Raw genomic sequence first — 12,723 nt, forward strand, 5'->3', positions numbered from 1 at the left:
CGACTGTTGATGTACAATTTAATACTTTAACCCTTTTAGTATTTTTTTGTTCTACTTAATACTATTGGTTGAACTCTGTAATTAACACACACTTATTCTTAGGTGTTTAAATTTAACTGAAAAGTGATCTCTGTTAAATATGAGTGGGAATAAGAGAGGGAGGAGATGTACAATTTGGGACATGCTCGATCGAACTTGCCCCAAATGGTGGAGTTAGAAACGTGTCAGGGGATTCCAATACAATCCCATCAAGGTTGCCTATACCAATGCCATCTCACTAGTCCAAGTGATCAATTTCAGTTCACAGTTGATCACACTGATAGGTCTAAGAGTCAAAGGGATCCCACAAACAAGACTAGTGTCTGCTAATACTAACTGATAGAATAAGAAAGGGAGAGAATGATCCAAATGGGAAGTGGGATACACAGCAGACTCATAGAATGGCAGATGTCCTAAACAGCGCTCTGGCCTCAGAGTAAGCCCTTAAGGCATTCGGATATGGCTGAAGAGCCCGTGAGAGTATTTCAGGCATGGAAAGCCAAGACATTATGGCAAAAAAAAAAAAAAAAAAAAAGACCTAAATGAAAGATCTTTACGAGTGAGATTCCAGTGGAAAGAACGGGCCATCAAAGAAGGAGGTACCTTTCTCTGAAGGGAGGAGACAACTTCCACTTTGACTACGATCTTGTCTAAATAAGATCAAAGTTGGCAAACTCAAAAGGCTTCCATAACCTTGGCAACTCATGACAAGAGCCTAGGGAGATTACTGATGCCATAAACAAGAGTGTCAAATTGTTAAGTCAACAATAGGAGTCACTGTGCACTTACTCCTCATGTGAGATCTGTGTCCTTAATGTGTTGTTCAATGTGAATTAATGCTATAACTAGTACTCAAACAGTATTTTACACTTTATGTTCTGTGTGGGTGCAAACTGATGAAATCTTTACTTAATATATACTAAATTGATCTTCTGTATATAAAGAGAATTGAAAATGAATCTTGATGTGAATGGAATGGGAGAGGGAGTGGGAGTTGGGAGGGTTGCGGGTGGGAGGGAAGTTATGGCGGGGGGAAACCATTGTAATCCATAAGCTGTGCTTTGGAAATTTATACTTGCTAAATAAAAGTTAAAAAATATAATAGTTGTACATATTTATGGGTATAGTGTGATATTTCAATACAATTGGTCAAATAAGGGTAACTAACCTTTTCTTCTCATTATCATTTCTTTTTAGCACTACAGCTTTAAGACCTTCAATGAGAGTCTATAGCCTGAGTCTCCGTAACAACTGATGCCCAATATGACCACTCTGGCATGAAAGAAGCCTTTCCTGTTATTGGCTCCAGGAATTCTTACAATTCCCTTTGTGACATATTAAATAGCAAATTCTTCTCCCTCCAGTGCTCTGATTTTTAAAAAGGACAATCAGGGAAAATGTCTATGGAAAGGCTACTTTCCAGCTATTGGAATCAGCTTCCAGTAATTGTTGGTTTCAGAAATAACTGCTCGCTTTCACTGGTGGTGTAACTCATAAGAGGGGCAGAGTTTTTGATATTTTGCGTTGTATGCTCAGAAAGCAGAAAGCATTGCTGCAACTTTGGATTCCACAAAAGGAAATGCCCTGAATGTTTGAGGCCAAGCCACAGTAAGTGTCCTGCCCCAGCACAGTTCTATCTATCTCAGTGTCTCCTGCTGGATTTTTTTTTTTTTTTTTTTGACAGGCAGAGTGGACAGTGAGAGAGAGAGACAGAGAGAAAGGTCTTCCTTTGCCGTTGGTTCACCCTCCAATGGCCGCTGCGGCTGGCGCGCTGCAGCCGGTGCACTGCGCTGATCCGATGGCAGGAGCCAGGTGCTTCTCCTGGTCTCCCATGGGGTGCAGGGCCCAAGTACTTGGGCCATCCTCCACTGCACTCCCTGGCCACAGCAGAGAGCTGGCCTGGAAGAGGGGCAACCGGGACAGAATCCGGCGCCCCAACCGGGACTAGAACCCGGTGTGCCGGCGCCGCAAGGCGGAGGATTAGCCTACTGAGCCACGGCGCCGGCCTCCTGCTGGATTTTTTAATAACCATCCTGTTTTTGAATCTTCCTGCTAACCAAAATAATCATCCTCACTTACACCCATAAGTTTTTAGGAAAATTATTTTCCCCCATCAAGCCCTCTCTCACTGTCTTGTCTTCTCCTTGCTGATGGTTCTTTGAGAATCTTCTCTTGGCTGTCCCAGTGACTGTTACTCTGCCACACTAGTCCTGTAGATTCAACTGTCACCTGCAGCCAGTGTCAGGCTGCCTAACTCATGTGGCAGGAGGCATTTTACATTGTTGAAGGTCTAGGTGCAGAGCTCAATATTTTTTGTCCTTGCAAAGATGTGCTTTAGGAGCCAGGGACTTGCTCTTAATCGCTTTTTAAAAACTTTCTTCTCCGTGCCCTATGATAGAAAAAAACAATTTGGATGGGGAGTGCTGAGACCCATAGAAGGATTACATCACCATATATCACATACATTGAAAGATTATTGTGCTTATTTATTTTAGTTTTTATTTATTTATTTTAAAGTAGACTGACAGAGAGAGGAAGAGACAAAGAAATGGAGATCTTTCATCTGTCAGTTCACTCCAAATATGTGCAAAAGCGGGGGCTGGGCCAGGCTGAAGCCTGGAGCCAGGAATTCCATCCAGGTCTTTAACATAGGTGGCAGGCACCAAGTACTTGGGTCACCATCTGCTGCCTCCCAGGCACATCAGCAGAAGGTTGGGTTAGAAGCAGAGTTGAAACTATATCCCCAGACACTCCCATATGGGATGCAGGCATTGCAAGTAGTAGCTAGTAGTAGCTTAACCAACGGTGCCACAAATGCCCAAATATGTCTGTACTAGTTAGATGAGAAAATTCTTTAATTCATGAGCAGAATTTGATGGGCTTGAGTTAGTGTATAAATAGCAAACATAATATTTTAGTGAAATTGCTATAAAAATCATTTTTAAAGATTTTATTCATTTATTTGAGAGGTAGAGTTACAGACAGTGAGAGGGAGAGACAGAAAGAAAAGTCTTCCTTCTTCTGGTTCACTCTCCAAATGGCTGAAATGGCCGGAGCTGTGCCGATCCGAAGCCAGGAGCCAGATGCTTCTTCCTAGTCTCCCATGCGGGTGCAGATGCTCAAGCATCTGGGCCATCTTCCACTGCTTTCTCTGGCCACAGCAGAGAGCGGGATTGGAAGAGGAGCATCTGGGACTAGAACTAGTGCTCATATGGGATGCCAGTGCTGCTGGCAGAGGATAACCTACTGCTCCACAGTGCCAGCCCCTCAAAAATCATTTTAACATTTTATTAGTGTTTCTTCTATTGTCTTTCTAATATACTGTAATTGTACAATCAAAGTGAAATGCCATGAGGGTGGAAAATCATTATAGTGAATTTCTTTTTATAACATAAGAGCCTGTATATTCCCCTTCATTTTGTGGACAGCAAAATTGCATCACAAGGAACACAAAAGAAGAATTTCCCACTTGCTGGTTTAAAACTTGTTACCTTTTGTATTTGAAGCTGTCTTTTTTGATGTCATTATTGACTGTTCTAGGATGTAGGCAAATGCCTTACCGTCACTCACAGAGTCAGGAGGTAATGGTTCAATACATGACATAACCAATGGAGAAAATTCCTGGGGGAATATGAAAAATCCTCATGTAAGTACTCTGGAAACAGTCCATAGTATTAATTTTCCAGACAGATCACATTGCACAGCAATCTTAAATAACTTGGGTTTAGAGTTATAATAGAGTATCACCAAATTTGCTCTTTTAAAGGCAGTATCTGCCCAACTGTCCCTTCAAAGTGAAGGTTCTCAGACAAATTCAAGAATTTTAAATACTTCTCTGATTCAGCCATATCTGTAATGAAAAAGCACAGAAAATGGTACTACCTGGGAGAGATTAATAGCTGATAAAAAGAAATAGTTACAAAATTATCAATATACAGTTTTTTGGTGGGTGACTCATGTCAACTTTAGGGTTGTTAACATTGTCTCATGGGCCATAGTTTTCTCATATAGAAAAATTATTTGTAATGTAAGAAGATGAATGTTTGAATAGCTATCAGTCAGGAAAACAATTGTCTAATACTTGTCCAAGTATTGTACAGTTGTAATACCAACCAACATAAAACACTCAGAATATTAAATGTTTTTAAAATTTATCATTGAACAGAAACATCTGCTCTTCAATCATTTATTTTTGAGGAATGCCAGGACTTTATTGAGATCTATTCCTTGGAGTCTGTACTGTTAGGGTTTCTAGTTGCATCTATATTCCTGATGCAAAATTTTTGATCTTTAGTATCAATTCTTTTCTTTAATAAGTGATCTAGTGATGTGGGAAAGCTTAGAAAGATAATTTTAAGTTCATGAGCTAGAAGTCGCACCTAGTTCATTTTGTGTTGTCATGTTCATCTACCTGTCAATCAGGGGACCCCTCCCCAGAAGCACCTCCTTTTACCTGGGACTTGGGGTGGTGCTACATAAACACTTCTGTTTTTCAAAGTGCATAAAAAGATAGGAAGAGCAGAAGCTCGCTCTTTCCTTCATGTGGACGCAAGCGAGCAGAGCAGGGTATGATAATTCCCTTTCTTTGGCCCCATTCTCCCTTATTAAGTCCCTAATGGGTCTGTGTATTTTTCTCACTTTGTAAATAAAGTTTTTCACACTGCATGCCCTGTTTGGGCCTGTATTTAGAATTCTTCTCTAAGTAAAAGGCAAGAATCTGGAAAATAAATTTAGGCCCAATTCCCAGCCTATAACACTAGTATCTACTTATTTGCATGAGTACAATGAGGCTGCAGTGCATATCTTGTCCATTGATGACTTGCTGTATTCATAGACTCTGGCACATCTCTCTGTGAAAGGATATCCTTTGACATGTAGTCTTATTGAAATTTTTTTTCAGTTGGCCCCTGGCCTTTGGTAACTTTCCACATATTTAAATTTCCATATAATTAAGGATTCTTCAATTTCTTTCCTCATTAATCTCTCCTAACCTAAAGTTATTTCCCTAGTTTTCTACTACAATATCCATTAGAAATCAAGTTGAATTGATTGTCACAATCTTATAATGAAGATATTTTTATTTCAAATGATACAAAGTAATGCATTTTTATTAGTATATCATTACTATTAAATTACTATTAACTTCAGAGAAGGTCAAGTGCTTACCATATGACAAAATAATATACAGTGGTTTTCTTGGTTTGAAATATCCTGAGCATGTTTTATGTGTAAACTAGAGGATATTGGATACAAAGCAAAGTTCTAAGTTACTGCTGTCTGAGGATGTTTAATGCTGTCATACAGAAAGTTTGAAACACTGTGCAGGTGAGAATCTGTTTTTCAGGTTTACTTGAAGCTAGAGGAGCCTTCAATCGTCAAATAGGCTTTAAATTTTTTCTTCCATCATCACAGTGCAGTGAACAATCAAATTGTACAGAGAATGTAGTTACTAAAATACTCAGAAACAGTGTGCTGTTGAAAGAGAGAGAGAGGCAGACAGACACACAGAGAGTCATATTACAGAATTACTGCTGAATGATAATAATAATAATAATAATAATAATAGAGCAAGGATTCTGTACCATTAAGAATACAAGCACAGACCTTCTAGCTATCCAGACAGTGAGGGGCACAGTGAGGAGGGCTCATTCCAGGGCAGACATTGTATTCTGGACACTGTTTAGAGCTCATCTGTAAGCCCTTGGTGATGAGGAAACAAACAAAAGACAGGTATCAGCATCCTGGATATATTCTGTTAAGTTGGTTTAATGCTTTGGATATGGTAGCCTGGATAAATTTCCAATTAGGAAGTATAAGCTTAGTCATTTAAAAATATTTTGATAAAATAGAGACTGAAAAGCACAATATTATAAACATTTGTATCTTTTTCATTGTAACTCAATCAAATAATTTCTATTGGTTCTTTTTATTTTTGTCAAAAAACACTAAGAACCATGGGGGAATTCTTCCTTATAGAAATTTGGACTTTACCAAATTATGAGGGACATCTGCTGCTTAGACTGGGCCAAACCAGATGAGTAGCCTTTACTTATAGGTGGTGCCTTGGTCAAGGACATTTCTAATTATGATGAGGCTGTAGTATCTGGAGGATGGTGGAGGTCGGAAAATAATTGATTCTATTCTTATGTGCTGTGCAGTGTGAGCACAAAGCCCAGAAGTTTTAGGTCAGCTTTTAGGATTACAGAAATGTGAGGTCACTGGAAGCCAGCAGAAGCCTGAACTTTAGTGTAATTTTCTACTTCCCCTGAAGGTGCCTGTGTCTCACTGCTATTTCATACATTGAGATTTGGGAGTCCTACACTCCTGTGGTATTAATGATTTTATGACTATTTTAAGATTTACTTTATGTGAGTTAAGTTGAACATCTTTTCAATTGAAAATAGTTTTAGCCCTTGCCTATGTTCCTGATGCACTATGGCTTTTTTACTTTCTGTAAAAAAAGGAGTGCAGATTGGTGCCTTTTCACATGGGACACCAAACGTAAGAAAAAGGGGTACAGAACAGAGAGGATTACAAACTTACATCCAGACTGAATTTATTCAAAGAAAATAAATCTGTGGAGGTGGGTGACCAGTTGGCAGTGTGCACACAAACTGAACACATGGCATATGGCCCAGACCCCAGTAGGCTGGGCCTTTTTATATCTTAGGTGGACTAGGAGTGGGGTTGGGGGGGCAGTAGGCAGAGGTGAGCTTCCCCAACAGGTTCTTCAAGTTCGGCCCAAACCTGGGTAAGAATGCAATGGGCTGGGTGAGGAACAATATGGTGTGAGAGTGAATTGGGATTCATGGACAAGGGATGAATTCTGATTTTATCTATCTTTTGGGTAATGATTGAGAATGGCTGAGGATTATGTCCTTGTTCCATCACTTTCTGTTAGTTGGATTCTTGATTTAATAGAACAATTAAGCCCTTCCTAGATCATAATATATATTAAAATATATTATCTCAAAAGTACAAAAAAGATTGGAGATGTTAGCAAGTTTCATAATGCCTTTCTATAAATTCAAAGCAAAAAATATGAAACATAAGTTGATTCTTTTTTAATGAATAGGAATAATTCCCATTTATTCTAAACATGAACAGAAGTACATTACATACCTCTTAAGAACAAGTAAACAGGGCCAGCGCTATGGCTTAGTGAGTAAAGCCGCCAACTGCACTGTATCCCATATGGGTGCCAGTTCACGTCCCGGCTGCTCCACTTCCTATTTAGATCTCTGCTATGGCCTGGGAAAGCAGTGGAAGGTGGCCCAAATCCTTGGGCCCTGTACCCACATGGAAGACCCAGAAGAAGCTTCTGACTCCTGGCTTTGGATCAGTGCAGCTCTGGCTGTTGCGGCCATTTGGGGAGTGAATCAGCAGATGGAAGACCTCTCTCTCTCTCTCTGCTTCTCCTCTCTCTCTGTGTAACTCTGACTTTCAAATTAATAAATAAATCTAAAAAAAAAAGAACAGGCAAACTCCTTGAAACTGTGTAGTAGACCACATAGGGATAAATGATCTTTATGCAGCTCAAAACCATAGAACCTCCATGTATTAGTTCATTTTTCGTGATTTTCATGAAATATATCAGGTAGGCTAACTATCAACAAAAGAGGTTTACTTTGGCTTAGGATTCTGGAGGTTCACATTCCAAGCAGCATGGTGCAGGTTCTGGAGTGCATCACTGCATGGTGCATGGCCTTCTAGAGGCAGAGTCCCAGGGTGGCACACAGCATCACCTGGTGAGAGACAGAGAGCTTGAGTGTCTACAACTGTGTGCATGGGTTATCTCATCTAGGAAAATCACCAGGTTCTACCATGGAGACTGCACCCTAACGGTTGTATCTAATGCAAATCACTTCCTGAAGGTCCCACATCTTTTTTTTTTTTTTTTTTTTTTTTTTTTACGATTAACTTATTGCCGGCGCCGTGGCTCAGTAGGCTAATCCTACACCTTGCGGCGCCGGCACACCGGGTTCTAGTCCCGGTCGGGGCGCCAGATTCTGTCCCAGTTGCTTCTCTTCCAGGCCAGCTCTCTGCTGTGGCCAGGGAGTGCAGTGGAGGATGGCCCAAGTGCTTGGGCCCTGCACCCCATGGGAGACCAGGAGAAGCACCTGGCTCCTGGCTTCGGATCAGCGCGGTGCACCAGCTGCGGCGTGCCGGCCATGGTGGCCATTGGAGGGTGAACCAATGGCAAAGGAAGACCTTTCTCTCCGTCTCTCTCTCTCACTGTCCACTCTGCCTGTCAAAAAAAACGCCCTAAATGAAAGATCTCTGTGAGTGAGATCCCAGTGGAAAGAACAGGTCTTCAAAGAAGGAGGTACCTTTCTCTGAAGGGAGGAGAAAACCTCCACTTTGACTATGACCTTGTCTAAACAAGGTAAGAGTCGGTGAACTCAAAAGGCTTCCATAGCCTTGGAAACTCATGACTGGTGCATAGGGAGATTACTGATGCCATAAACAGGAGTGTCAATTTGTAAAGTCAACAACAGGAGTCACTGTGCACTTACTCCTCATGTAGGATCTCTGTCCTTAATGTGCTGTACATTGAGACTTAATGCTATAATGAGTACTCAAACAGTATATTTCACTTTGTGTTTCTATGTGGGTGCAAACTGTTGAAATCTTTACTTAATGTATACTAAACTGATCTTCTGTAAAAAAAAAAAAGAAGAAGAAATTATCAATTCCCAACTTGACTCTCATTGGGATTAAACATGACAATAGGTCTGATCTGATTTCATCATCATTTAAAAAATCATCTATTATTTTTCACTTTATGTTTGTGTGGGAGCAAACTGTTGAAATCTTTACTTAATGTATGCTAAACTGATCTTCTGTATATAAAGAGAATCGAAAATGAATCCTCATGTGAATGGAAGGGGAGAGGGAGTGGGAAAGGGGAGGGATGAGGGTGGGAGAGACGATATGGGGGGGGAAGCCATTGTAATCCATAAGCCGTACTTTGGAAATTTATATTCATTAAATAAAAGTTGAAAAAAAAAGAAAAAGAAGAGGAAAAAAAAAGTAATCACTTTCTGGAAAAGTGAATGGTATACCATAAAAAGTTACATGATACATTTGTGAATTCAGATAAAATAGATTTGATATTAGTACCACCACCATCAATGTGATGGCCATTGTTACAGAGGTTAAGTACTCACTCAACTACACATGACATTTTTAGGTCCTATAGAAAAAACAAAACAAAACAAAACAACAACAACAAAAAACCTTGTATTCTGAAATCCAAGGTGTGATGTCATGGATTTTAGTTCACTTGGAACTTGTTGGTTTGGAATCAAACACAATTCACTTTAACAAGTGCTTTCTGAGCCTATGCAGGACTGCACTGGGGTTATGGGAAGTCTGCAAAGATAGATCACACACTGCCACCCCCTAAGCAGTACATATTCATTAACTGATTGCTTGCCATGGGCCAGGCAGTATGCTCAGCCCTGTGACAAGCCTTCATCAAATCAAATGTTTTGTCTTATAATCCAGTTGGGGAAGAAGATAGATATTCCAGTGACTTGATGTCAGCTAACCTCTATTAAATGAAAACATGGGGATTGGCACTAAGAGACAAGGAAAATTATTGCACCTGGGGAGATCTGGAGAAATCCCTTATATTGGGTGAGGTCTAAGCTGAGTTTTGACAGATGGTCAGGAAAACGGGAAGTTTTTTTTTTTTTAATAGAACCATCCAGATACAATTTGAAACTATTAGGCAAACTGATTTTCTGCTGTGTGGTACCATGAAGGCAAAAATCATTGCTTGACCAAGTTTTCAGCCTACTGATATCAAATAGAGGTAACACCACTGTGAAGTTCTTTTATCCATTTTCTCTTTCTAAATTAATGATCAAATGCACTCTGGCATATTGGATGAAATGCTTCCACAGAATTCATATAGGGGTATGGGAAAAGCCTGGATTTTTCAGTATTAAATGAGTTTGGAAAATATTCTCTGATCTGGGGTTGGCTGTCTGGGGTTAGTGAGTGTGGAGAAGGGATTTGAGTCTCTCTTCCTGTTCGGCTTAATCTCTGTGATTGACTCTTACTATCATTTTGGCTTCAAAGGACTTATGTAGTTACATTGAATCCAAGCAGACAAACAAGGATGATCTTAGTTTAAGTTCAGCTGACTCATTACCTTAATTTCAATCTGAAAAACCTCTCTACAACATTCCTAGATTAGCATTTCATTGAATAACCAAAAGGAAGGATTTTGGGGGAATGGCATCTTTAGAATTCTGCCTATCACCCCAGGGTACTACCACTTTGTATTTGACCTAAGGTGAAGAGTTCTACTTCTGTTTGACTTTGTCACAGGTTAACCTGGTATTTACTGTGGACAGCAATTACAAAGTAGTGATTTCAAGCAAGACATCAGATGGCTCAGAGTTTTCCTCCTTCAACTTGTGAGGCAAGCCTTCTTGAGTAAAAAATTAGTTTGAAATGTTATATTCTCTAATACTTCCACAGAGATTGAATCAAAAGTACATTTCAAAGAACATAACTTACTGTGTCACCATTATCCTTCCCTTCTTATTCCTATATCATCCCCAGTTGAATCTTATTGTCAGTTACCATTCATTTCCTCCTTAGCTTTTGTGATCTTGAGAATCTCCTGCATTGGTTTTTCTTTGACACATTGGAGTTTCCCAGGTCCTCTTTGTTCTTGATCTCCTGTTCTCTGAGTGACACATTCTCCCGAGGAACTCTCCTGGACTCCACTGGGATGTTTTCCTCTGCCCATGTCCTCTTCTTCCTTGTACTATACCAACTCAGATCAACAACTTGTGGTTTGGGGAGTAAAGTGTGCACTATATACTAGCTTAAGTTGTACCTAATCAAAGGCTAAATGGGAAGACAGAATTCAAGGAACTTAGGAATGGACAAAAGACTTCACTGAGGATATTTAGGACAGAATAAGTGAGGAAGGGAGAGGAGTAAGATAGATATGAGTCATTCCATCTATTTCCTCATACTGGCTTTAATACTGTGTTCTGTTTTTCTCCATGAACCATGTTTATTTGACAGTAACATAGCCTGGCTTTGGATTCAGATGATGTCTAGGCTTTGACACAGAAAGTTAGTGGTGTTTTGCTTCCTTTTATTGTTGATTTTATACTTGTATTCTGAAAATTATCCAGTATCTGTAAGCAATTACTATGTATATTGATATTGGAGGGATTTTATCAATCCATCTATTTTTCTACAAATGTGCAATAATTTTTATTTGATAACATTTATATTTTAAAGCATTTTATGGTTTCTTTCTAAGGCTTAGTCAATTCTCACATCAATTTTATGTCAATTCAGTTCATAAAAGGAGATATTTAATAGGTTCTGTGCAACGAGGTTCATTTTTTTGGCTAATTTACGTAGTTAGAAAGGCAACTCTCGACATTAATGTGCATTTAGGATATATTTCTATTTATCCATTAGTTAATTTAACAAATAATTATTGGATAATCCTTTAGGAAGTCACTGTTCCAGGGTCTGTGGCTCTATTGCTTAATAAAAAAGAGCAGTGCCTCTTCTCATGGAGTATGTAAGCTGGCAAGGAAGACAGTCATTAGACAACTAATGACATGGTAATTATTTAATCTGTTTGTAATGCCTGCTATGAAGGAGAAATACAGTGAACTCTGAGAAACTGTAATTGAAGCATCCTAGGAATGAGTTATCTTGGCAAGTTGAAGCAAAGGGAAGAGGACTTTGGGTGGAGGTGTAAAGGCTCTTGAGATGGGAAGTACCAGGTTGATTAAAAAATTGGAATAAATTGCAACAGATTTGGAGCAAGTCATCATGGAAGGGAAGTGGGCAACATGATCATAAAAGTGGGCAGCAATGCATAAGTGCAACTCAAACATTCACCTGTTATTATTATTATTATTATTATTTTTTTTTTTTGACAGGCAGAGTGGACAGTGAGAGAGAGAGACAGAGAGAGAAAGGTCTTCCTTTGCCGTTGGTTCACCCTCCAATGGCCGCCGCTGCAGCCGGCGCACCGCGCTGATCCTGGCAGGAGCCAGGAGCCAGGTGCTTTTCCTGGTCTCCCATGGGGTGCAGGGCCCAAGCACCTGGGCCATCCTCCACTGCACTCCCTGGCCATAGCAGAGAGCTGGCCTGGAAGAGGGGCAACCGGGACAGAATCCGGCGCCCCAACCGGGACTAGAACCCGGTGTGCCGGCGCCGCAAGGTGGAGGATTAGCCTATTGAGCCACGGCGCCGGCTATCACCTGTTATTATTTTAATTTTATGTTTTTTTTTTTTTTTTAATTAGGTCTTCCTTTCACCTTCTCCAAACAAGTTTTAAGATAGACACAATTTATGACATACAATACAAATAGTTGGCACTATGAAATGAGTGTGGAAACAATGAGAATGATTTAGATAAGCATTTTTAAAAAGGAGTCATTTCCTTACCTTTTTTCAGGTGCTAAGATAGCTTTTTTATTTAAATAGACTAGGCAAATTCATTGTGTAGGGATACAATGCAGAGAGATTTGAAACAATAATATCATAAACCTATAATGCATCAGGAAAGGCTGTCAGAAAGATTGATGTAAGCCCCATGAAAGCATGAGCAATGCACAGTAGTAACTGTGTGATTCTCCTAAGCTCCATTAGATATCAGTTTTTACTTATAAATGGAACATGCTTTCT

The 12,723-nt window shown here is 39.8% G+C and overlaps 1 long non-coding RNA gene across 1 annotated transcript in view; it reads left to right on the forward strand.

The window, feature by feature from the left end:
- The window catches only part of LOC127493007 (uncharacterized), a 118,770-nt gene extending 107,630 nt beyond the window's left edge, over nt 1-11,140 (forward strand). The window contains exon 3 of the long non-coding RNA XR_007922890.2: nt 1,237-11,140. This is a non-coding gene — a long non-coding RNA (uncharacterized lncRNA). The remainder of the gene's footprint in view (nt 1-1,236) is intronic.
- The last annotated feature ends 1,583 nt before the right edge of the window (nt 11,141-12,723 follow it).

This window comes from Oryctolagus cuniculus, chromosome 5 (genome assembly GCF_964237555.1).
Source record: "Oryctolagus cuniculus chromosome 5, mOryCun1.1, whole genome shotgun sequence".
Lineage (NCBI taxonomy): Eukaryota > Metazoa > Chordata > Mammalia > Lagomorpha > Leporidae > Oryctolagus > Oryctolagus cuniculus.